General features: G+C 55.1%; 1 long non-coding RNA gene across 1 annotated transcript in view; it reads left to right on the top strand.

Annotated features, from left to right (window-relative positions):
• The first annotated feature begins 1,730 nt into the window (after positions 1-1,730).
• Positions 1,731-9,655, top strand: part of LOC138849723 (uncharacterized) — a 30,026-nt gene continuing 22,101 nt past the window's right edge. The window contains exon 1 of the long non-coding RNA XR_011388835.1: positions 1,731-1,849. This is a non-coding gene — a long non-coding RNA (uncharacterized lncRNA). The remainder of the gene's footprint in view (positions 1,850-9,655) is intronic.

Here is a 9,655-nt window from a genome sequence, read left to right as displayed (position 1 = left end):
CAGAGTTCCCACCAGCACGAGGCCCAGTGGAGCTGCAGAGATGAGGTTTCAGTGTGCAAGGACTGGGCTGCAGCCAGCAAAGCCATGGGCAGGGCTCCCACGTGCCCTACACGGGGCTTCAGGAGCTCATGTTTGCCCCGCAGAGATTCGGTCTTGCCTCTGACCAACTAGCCTCGTTTCTGCTTCGCCGTCTCCTCGGTTTGGAGTGGAGGTGCACGCCCTGTGCCTGCCCTGCTGTTGTGTGTGGAGCTGTGTACCTGGGGTATTTGGAGGCCTGCAGATGGAAGAACTGGCTTTGAGTCTCAAAGGAGACGTTGAACTTGGACTTTTGAGCAATGCTGGGACATTAAGACTTTGAGGGAATGGAATGAATGCATTTTGTATTTGGAGGTGGACATGAACCTGTGCAGGTCAGAGGCCAGGATGCTGTGGTTTAGATACGAGTTTGGGTGTTGAATGTCCTCTAAAGGCCCATAAGTTGAAGGTTTGGTCCCAAAAGTCTTACACTAATGGCACTAAGAGTGCGGACACTTAATCCAATGGTGGTGCATCGAGGTGGGAGCCTTCATTAGCTTGGATTAGGCTGTTAGGCGGGGGGCCTTTGAATCCTCATGCCTTTATAAGGAGAGGCACAGGACCTGCACGCTCCCGGCATCCTGCCGTGTGATGTTCTATGCCCCGCAGGACCCTGCCGGCAAGGACTGCATCACCAGAGGCTGAGCCGGTGGGGTCCACCCAGTCTTGGGCTGTGAACCCTCGGGACTGGCCGATGACTCTCGCTCAACATTCAATGGCTTTGCCTTTGGCTGCCCAACATTTGTGTATCTTCTTTGATATACATCTGTATTTCACTTTTGACTGTTCAATTCCCTTTCGCAGTTAAACATTTCTATTGTCTTTTGATTGCTTAAGAATCCTGTATTCTGAATTCCAGGCCCTTAGAGTCGCTTTGCAAACGTTTCCTCATTCTGTGGGTTGTCTTCTCACCTTCTTGACAAAGAATTTAATTTTGACAGAGCCTGAATTACCTGCTTTTTTATTGTTCATGCTTTTGTGCTAAGAAACGGCTGCCGAATCCAAGGTCACAGAGATTGTTATATCTTAATGTTAGCTGTCGCAAAGCACACCGGACACCGGAGTAAGGGAAAGGGTTTATTGGGGAACACCCTACAGACTGGAGTGAAGGGCGGCGAAGGAAAAAGAGAGAAGGAGACTGTAAGAGAGACAGAGAGAAGAGCTAGCAAGGAGAGAAGAGAGAGCAGAGAAGAGGAGAGAGGAGAGCAGAGCCAAGAGCCCAGAGGAGGAGGCTGGAGAGAGGAATGGGGAGAGAGGAGAGAAGGGCCAAGAGCCCAGAGGAAGAGGCTGGAGAGAGGAACGGGGAGCAGGAGAGAAGGACCGAGAGAGCACGTGTGCAGGAACAGGCCCTTTTACAGCTTCGCCCGAGGGTGGGCAGGGAAGCAGGAGCAGCCAATCCCATCAGGATGGGGGTGGAGCCTGGCTCAGGTAGCTGGGCCATGCGGCCAACTGCGCCAGTTTCCTAGCGGAGATTTAATCCTGTTTTCTTCTTTTTAGAAAATATTTGTTTACTTGAAAGTTGGAGTTACAAAACAGACGGAGAGACAGAGACCCGTCTTCTAGCCACTAGTTTACAAATGGCTGCAACGGCTAGGACTGGGCCAGGCTGGAACCAGGAGCCAAGAACTTCATCTGGGTCTGCCATGTGGGTGGCAGGGACCCAGAACACGTGGGCCGTCTTCCGCTGCTTTCCCAGTCCGTTAGCAGGGAGCTGGATTGGAAGAGGAGCAGCTGGAACGCAAGCCAGCCTCCATCCAGGATGCCAGTGCCGTAGGTGAGCGCTGGCCCAATGCTGTTTTCTTCTAAGAATGCCATAGTCTTAGCTCTTACACTCGTACCTCTGATTCATTTTGAGTTAATTTTGTGCTATACAACCTACATTCTTTAGCTTGTGAATTTCCAGTTATCCCAACACTCTTTGTTGGAAACACTATTCTCGCCCTACTGGATTATCTTGGCACCTTTGAGAAAAATCAGTTAACCATAGATACAGGTTTTTATTTCCAGACTCTCAGTGTCCATCTCTCCTTATGCCACTTACCACCCTCTCTAGATTTATGTAAATTTGCAACACATTTTGAAATTGTAAAGTCTCTTTCTTCCAACTTGGTTGTTTCTTTAGAGTCTTTGGCCATTCTTACATCTCTGTGTTTGTTGGTATACTTATTTGTCTATTTTGAAAATTTCTATTTATTTACTTGAGAGGCAGAGAGAGAGAAATAGATCTCCCATTTGCTGGTTTACTCCCCAAATGTGCACGGCAGGACCTGGGCTGGTTCTGGTAACTCAATCCGGGTCTCCCACATGTGTGGCTGAGGCATCACCGGGCCTCCCAGGGCCTGGAGGAGGAGCTGGAGTGGAGTATGGAACCAGGTACTCAGCTGTGGGATTCAGGTGTTGGAACCAGAGTTTCAGCTGCCAGGTCGGTTGCTCCACCAAGCAGTGGACAAGCCGAGACAGAAACCAGACATTCAAAGAATCGCTCCACTTCCCGCAGGAAAACAAACAGGCCCAGGTTCTCTCTGGGGACCACAAACACCGATTTCCGGCCCTGCAAGTCCTCGTTCCCCTGGCTCTGTCTCTGCGCCTTCGTAACAGAAGTGTGAGCCAGGTGCTCAGGTTGGATCTCGCGGGCCTGTGTCTATAACGAGTCACACGGACTCTAATGACAAATGAGTTACTGACCGCCCTCCCCCTCCCCCCAGAATCTGGCACGGTGTTCCTGGCTTGTTTCTGTGAGTCCCCAAACAGGGAATCTTGTGTGCAAGAAGACGGTCTCTCCGTGGGTCACCGGCTCCCTCACACCTGCCCCACTGCCTCTCCTGCACCTGTGCCCCTCCATCCCTCCCTCCCTCCCTCCCAGTCTTGTTTCTGTAGAACCATGAGGACCCCTCCTCATCGCAGTACCACAACCAGGCCAGGGCTGCTCCACGAGGGCCATGTGAGGTCTCCAGCGGTCGGAAAGGGTACTTGTGTTTGCAGACACAAGGGGCCCGTCGTCTTGCGGGTCACTGAACAATCAGCCTCCCGTGGGCAATGTTTGAGGGCAGGCTTCACCTCCGGGTGACAAGGAGAGGAGATGGTGGGACGTCCCCTCCAGAAGCTGCCTCCCTGGGGAGTGAGGAGGAGAGTGTCCAGGATGTAGGGGGCGGGGGCTTCCAGCTCAAGCCCCGCCCACCTTCATGCCTGGTCTGGGTACAGCCCTGAGCCAGCCTGCTCTGCGTCAGCCTTCCTGGGTTGACTGGGGCTCCGGCCCCTCCGAGTGCGGTGCTGAGAGATCAGCCTTCCTGGAGCACCCTCTGAAACAGGCTGTGATGGGTGAAGCGTGTCGGGTTCTCTGCCCACGCCCCCGCCCCCACGCCCCTCTCCTAAAGCCCAGGGGGTGGTGTGAATCCACTAAAATAATGCAAATCCAGCCCCCAGCGCCCAAGAGACTTTTCTCCCAGGATTTCAAAATAGCAAAGTTGATGACGAGTTCCAGTCTCTGGCAGAAGGGACATTTATTTTCCAAACACTTCCCCTAGCCTGGTGGACACGTGCTTGGGTCTTGTGATTTCAGGGGAGACTGGGGTGGTCCCTTCTTCCTATGGAGGTAGGTGGCTCCGTGTGAGGCCAGACAGACCAAACAGAGCCAGGATTCCTTCTGTCTCCGCTCACCTGGTCAGGCACGTGGGAGCAAGGGACCGATTCTGTGTGGTGGGCTTGGCCTGACCTGGGGTGGGAGGTGAACACAGGGACACAGAGGGTGTGACAGTCCACCCTCCCCTGCCCAAAGTCTGGGCGTTTTACTCATTTCTCCCGGCTTCCACCAAAAAATCAAAGCTTGATGCATCACCCAGGCAAGGCCCTTCCTGTGCTGTTACCCAGAACCTCCAGGGGCTATTAGGAAGTTGTGCTAATCCTTCGGCCAGGCCAGCCACACCCCAGCCCCGGCCCACACTTCAGCGTCACATCCCATTCAGGCCCAGTGCTGTCACTCCCTTCTCCTTCCTCCTCGATGTCGCTGCAGCCCAGGTGCTGCGGCCAGGCGTCCTGACTAAGCTGTTCACCCCCGGCCATCTGGCCAGACGCGCTCTGCGTGACGGCGCCTGGCTGTCCACCTGCTTCCCGGCGGCACAGCGCGTGGGTCTGATGCACAACCTCGCAGGCCCAGAAGGAATCAGAGATGCCAAACTGGGTTACACAAGCGAGTTAGCAGGTGGCGGCGAGGTGCGTGCTGTCAGGAAGTGAGTCAGGAGCCTGGCGACATGCATCCTCAGTTCTCCTGTCGGTTTCTTTTCGACAAGCAGTTCTGGGATTCCTGGTGTGTTCACGGAGTGGAGGAGGGGCTCTGTGAAGCAGGCCCTGAGGACACAAACGCACACAAGACACAGTCACCAAACAGAGGGCTCCCCGTCCACGGGCCACTCAGACCCGGAAGCAGGAAGCGCACAGGCAGTGCCGATGCGTGCTACTCGCAGCCAGAGACCGGGTTCTTCCTGCGGAATCAGCAAAGGCTTCGGGGACGAAGACCCGACGTCCAAGGCCAGCTCTGCAGAACGAACTCGATTCTCCAGGTGCACGAGAGCACAGAACGTCCTTCTTAGGAGAACTGGGGAGAGGGGCCTTTGGTGCCCCCTGGAACATCTGCTACGGGGCTCCAGCCCTGGACACATCTGCTCTGCCCTTTCTGATCCTGTGTGTGCGCAGCCCTCTGCCCCTGGGGCTTGTGGGTTGCAGCTCTAGGGGGGGAGGACAGGATTGACAAGTCACCCCCGAGGCCTGGGCCAGGCCCCAGAGCAGACGGGACCCCAGGGCTTGGGTGCTGAGTTAGCGGACTTTGTTATGCTGGAGCTGACAAGCTGCAGGCCAGGAGGGGATTCCCTCCCGCCACCCCCTGCCACCACCCAGGGACTTGTATTGTGGAGCTCTTACGGAGTCTGGAAAGTGCGCATCTTTGTGGCAAAGCTGGCATCCCTGGATTCAAAGCCCTGCCGTGCACGGGGCCCAGGTTCCGGCTGCCTCCTAGAAGCCTGGCCCCTGCTCCTCACCAGTCCCCTGTGCGTCCTGGGAGCTGGCCTGGGCTCCGCGGGCCGTTCAGCACGCCCCCTGGAGGCAACTGGGAGTCACTGCACTTAAGTGGGAGAGCCCAGTGGTAGTATCTGGATTGGTAAAATGGGGGGGGGGGGGGAATTGAACTTGAGAAGATGGCTGGGAAGCAGGAAGGCTGCCAGTGAGCGTTAGAGGGAGGGGGCAGAATCCCCCACCCACACACGTGCACACCCTTTGAGTATGCAAAACTGCTTTCTCCTCTTACCACTCTGAGTTCTTTGATTTGCTTTTTAAAGTTTGTTTATTTACTTTAAAACCAGAACAACAGAAATAGGGGTAGAGAAACAGATGATAGACAAACAGACAGACAGACAGACGTAGATAGATCTTCCACCTGCTGGCTTACTCACCAAATGCTCCCGACAGCCAGGCCGACGTCAGGAGCCAGGAACTCCATCCAGGTCTCCCACATGCGTGGCAGGGGGCCGTGCACTTGGGCCGTCATCTGTTCCCTCCCAGGATGCATTACAGGAAGCTGGATAGGAAACAGAGGAGCAGGGAGTCAAACCAGCACTGATATGGGATATGGGTGCCCCAAGAAGCGGATACGTTCGCTGCACCACAATGCCAACTCTATTCTCTGATTTCCTCACCTGGGCCCAGTGCTGTGGCACAGCAAGTTCAGTTACCTCCTGCAATGCTGGCATCCCATATAAGTGCGGGTTCGAGTCCCAGCTGCCCCACTTCTGATCCAGCTCCCTGCTAAGGGGCCTGGGAAAGCAGCAGAAGATGGCGCAAGGTGCTTGGCCCCTGTACCCACATGGGGGACCTGAATGAAGCTCTTGGCTCCTGCCTTGGGCCTGGTCTAGACCTGGCTGTTGCAGTCATTTGGGGAGTGAACCAGCAGATGGGAAGATTCTCTCTCTCTCTCTCTCTCCCTCCCTCCCTCTCCTCTCTCTCTCTGAAACTCTGCCTGCTAAATAAATAAAATAAATCTTTAAGGGAAAAAAAAAGACTTCCTAATCCCATATATAATTATTCACTTTCAACTTTAAGATGATTTTCTCTTGAGAATGAGAGAGAAGTACAAATCCCATTCTTCCTAGGCCTGCTGTTCCCTTCTGCTCCCATCTTAGAGACTGATTGGGGTTGCGGCCCAAGGAGAACTTCCAGTCCTGGACCATTGATTTTCTGACTTCACGGTGGCCCTTGGAGGATTAGGCTGCATGCGTTTCAAGCTTCTCCAGGGCTCACCCCCCATAGAAGCGGTGAAATATTTTTCCACGCTCAGCAAACATCTATTAATGAACTGGAAGGGGGGGGGGAAGAATTGTTAGGGAATAAAACAAGAGGCAGCACCGCCCCTGACCCAGGGCCCTGTGTGTTCCGCTGCAAATCCCTTTCCAAATTGTACCAGCTTGTACAGGAGGGAGAGGAGAGAAGCGCTGAATTCCATTGCCCCCTCCAGCACTGGCATGCAGGCCACAGGGGCTGAGCCAGTGGGAGCGGCTCTGGTCTCCGTGACTGCAGCAGTGGGGAAGGCTTGCACGGTGCCCGCCAGGTGCCAAGCAGGTGAACGCCGGTGGTAGTGTTTGTCTGGCAGTTAATGGAGCCGGTCCTTGTGTGTGTTGTTTGAGCTATTTCCATCCACAGGTGTCGTGTCATTTACAGATCTGCCACCTCATCGAGTGCCACTTTCCGACACGGCACTTTCGAGTGAGATGATGTTCTCTGCGAGCATGTGGATGACGAGTGTCAGTCGGGGTCAAGAGGAAGGCGGGCAGCCTCCTGCTGCGTCTTTGCTCTCCCGGGCTCAGAGCAAGGTGGCTGCTGGCACTCGGGTTTCTGTACAGTGGTCTGGAGGTGAGCCAGTGGCAGGGCCCAGGACAGAGGTGAGCCAGTCGCAGGTACAGTGGTCTGGAGGTGAGCGAGTGGCAGGTACAGTGGTCCAGAGGTGAGCGAGTGGTAGGGCCCAGGACAGAGGTGAGCGAGTGGCAGGGCCCAGGACAGAGGTGAGCGAGTTGCAGGTGCAGTGGTCCGGAGGTGAGACAGTGGCAGGGCCCAGGACAGAGGTGAGCCAGTGGCAGGTACAGTGGTCCAGAGGTGAGCGAGTGGCAGGGCCCAGGACAGAGGTGAGCCAGTGGCAGGGCCCAGGACAGAGGCACACTCATTCGTGCCTGGGGGTTCAGGAAGCAGGTGTTGAGAGAGGAGCTTATTGGTGCTCTGAAAGTGAGGACATGAGACGGAGGCAGGAAGGCAGCCAGCGAAGGGTGCAGTGTTGGGTCAGCTGCCTCTGCGGGAGCTTAGCCTTGCTAGGGAGCGTTGGGGCCAGCAGAGAATCCATGGCTCAGCGCGATCTCACTCAAAGGGTGAGGGCACCAGCGCTCCTGTATACCAGCTCCTGGGTAAGGACTGCTCCCGGGGAGTGTGGATACCCCAAAGCTTCTCCTAGCTGCTGAAGGAGGCAGGGCGGGCTTTGGTGGCCAGAGGGCGGGCTTTGGTGGCCAGAGAGAGCACTCGAGTGACGGAGTGCAGTGCTGGCAGTTGGCCGGGGGCCCACCAGAGAGAGAAGGATGAGGCGCTATGGTAGGGGAGTGACAGGGCCTGCTAAGTACTCTTTGAGGGCTTTCTGAGTGCAGGATGTCCACAGAACCATGGCCGAGGTAGATTCTGTCTCTGTGGGCACAGAGCTTACAGCTTAGTGGAGGAGATGACCAAGCAGCCAGGCAGAGTCCAGAAGATGGGGAGGGGGTGGTGGTAGGAAGGAGGGCTGTGTCAGGGGCAGATGAGGCTCTCAGCTGGACTTGAGTCAGGGCTGGAAATGTCCGTGGGTGGGGAAGGAGAGGGAGCAGCAGGTGCAAGGCCCTGGGGAGAGTGAGTTTGCAGCAGGTTTTGAGGAACTACACAAATTTTGTGTGGCTGGGCTGCAGAGAACAAGGGAGGAATGGCGAGAAAGAGGGTGATTGAGGAATCACAAAGAGGAGCCTCGTGGAGAGGTCGAGAAGACGCCTGGATGGTTCCTGGCAGTTCCTCCCCAAGACCAAGCCTACTTCCTGCCAGGATTTCAAGTCCTTAAAGATTATCCCTAGCCTTCCCCGTCCTCTTTAGATCTTGCACACAACCTTTCTCTTAGACAGATTCCCCCAAACTTGATGCACTTTCAACCCAAAATCTAACCAAGGGGTGCTTGATTTTTCCTGTGGTTGGATATAGAATTGGCAAATTAGTTCTGCTCTTGGATTCAGTGGCTGAATCTCATTCAGTGATGGTTCAAGTCCCTCGCCTTGAGATACTTAAGGTATGTGGTGTGTGTGTGTGTGTGTATGTGTGTGTGTGAGAGGGTGTTGTCAAAGGTGGCTTCAATGGTCCTGACCTCAGATGCTTTGGCTCACTTGTGAATAGAAATTGACAAGAAGCCAAACAGCAACCCAGACGAGGTTTCCCGGGGAGACGGCACAGTGGGAAGATTCCTGCTAGTTTTCCCAGGGGAGCTGACCAGGCACTTTTATTTCACTGGGGGAAGCATGGCTGCTCCCCTCGGCGAATGATGCTCCCCTCTGCGCTCAGCTCACTGTTCTGTGCGGGTGCTGTTGGGTTTTTTGCACACGACTTCCTCAAAATGGTGATGTTGCTCACTAGCGCCACCCCAGGACGGTCACAAATGGGTCACTTTGGGCTGTTCCAGGCTGTGCAGTTGGGGACGTCTCTAACTGGGCAGACAACAGGGGGTCTTTTGTGCGTTTGTGCAGGGGTGGGGAACATCCAGCCGTGGGCCATAGGAGGCCCACGAAATCATCTGGTCTGGTTCTGACAAGGCAACTGCATGCGGGACTCAGAATCCAATGAATCTATAGCAGGCCAGCTTTAGGTGGGAAGTCTTGTATGGCCCATGAAGGAGGTTGTGAATATTCCAATGACTCTGGCCATTATGGTCCCCTCCCCGAGTTTTGCTTCTGATTGGTTTGGAGCTGGAGCTGGACTGTGGGTTGCGAGGGCTTCATGTAGTAAGCCTTGCTTCTCTCCAGTCTCCATGCCTCTCACTCACACTCTTCTTACCACGCGACAGTGAGAGGTAGGCTCTCCATTCCTCCCTGCTGAATTGGGGACAGGCTCTGACTTCCCCGGTGGGGCTACGTCATCAAAGCCAAGACTGTCCTTGGTTTCCCAGGCATATTTGAATCCCTTTAAGGAGCTGAGGCTGCCACACTGTGAAAGCCCTGGTCATACACAGAGGTCGTGTTTAACAGTGCTGGCCAATAACCACAGCTGAATTTAGCTCCCCCTGATAGTGCAGACAGCCACAGGTGGCAGATGATTCCTGCCCCCAGCTGTCGAGTGCACCCCAATCATGGAGTCACCTCAGCCTTGGACCCTGCCAGCCATTGCAGGACAGAGACAAGCCACGCCCACCGAATCCTTGACCCGCAGAACCTATGGGATGAGTGAGTTGCTTGTTCCAGATGTGGCATTTGGGGGCCATGCACCATGCAGAACTAGGTAACTCAGGGTGGGAGCACGGGTTTATGCCGAGTCACGTGGAGCACAGTGG

The sequence above is a fragment of the Oryctolagus cuniculus genome, chromosome 5, assembly GCF_964237555.1.
Source record: "Oryctolagus cuniculus chromosome 5, mOryCun1.1, whole genome shotgun sequence".
NCBI lineage: Eukaryota > Metazoa > Chordata > Mammalia > Lagomorpha > Leporidae > Oryctolagus > Oryctolagus cuniculus.
The sequence above is the reverse complement of the archived record's forward strand: the minus strand, read 5'-3'. Positions and strand labels throughout refer to the sequence as shown.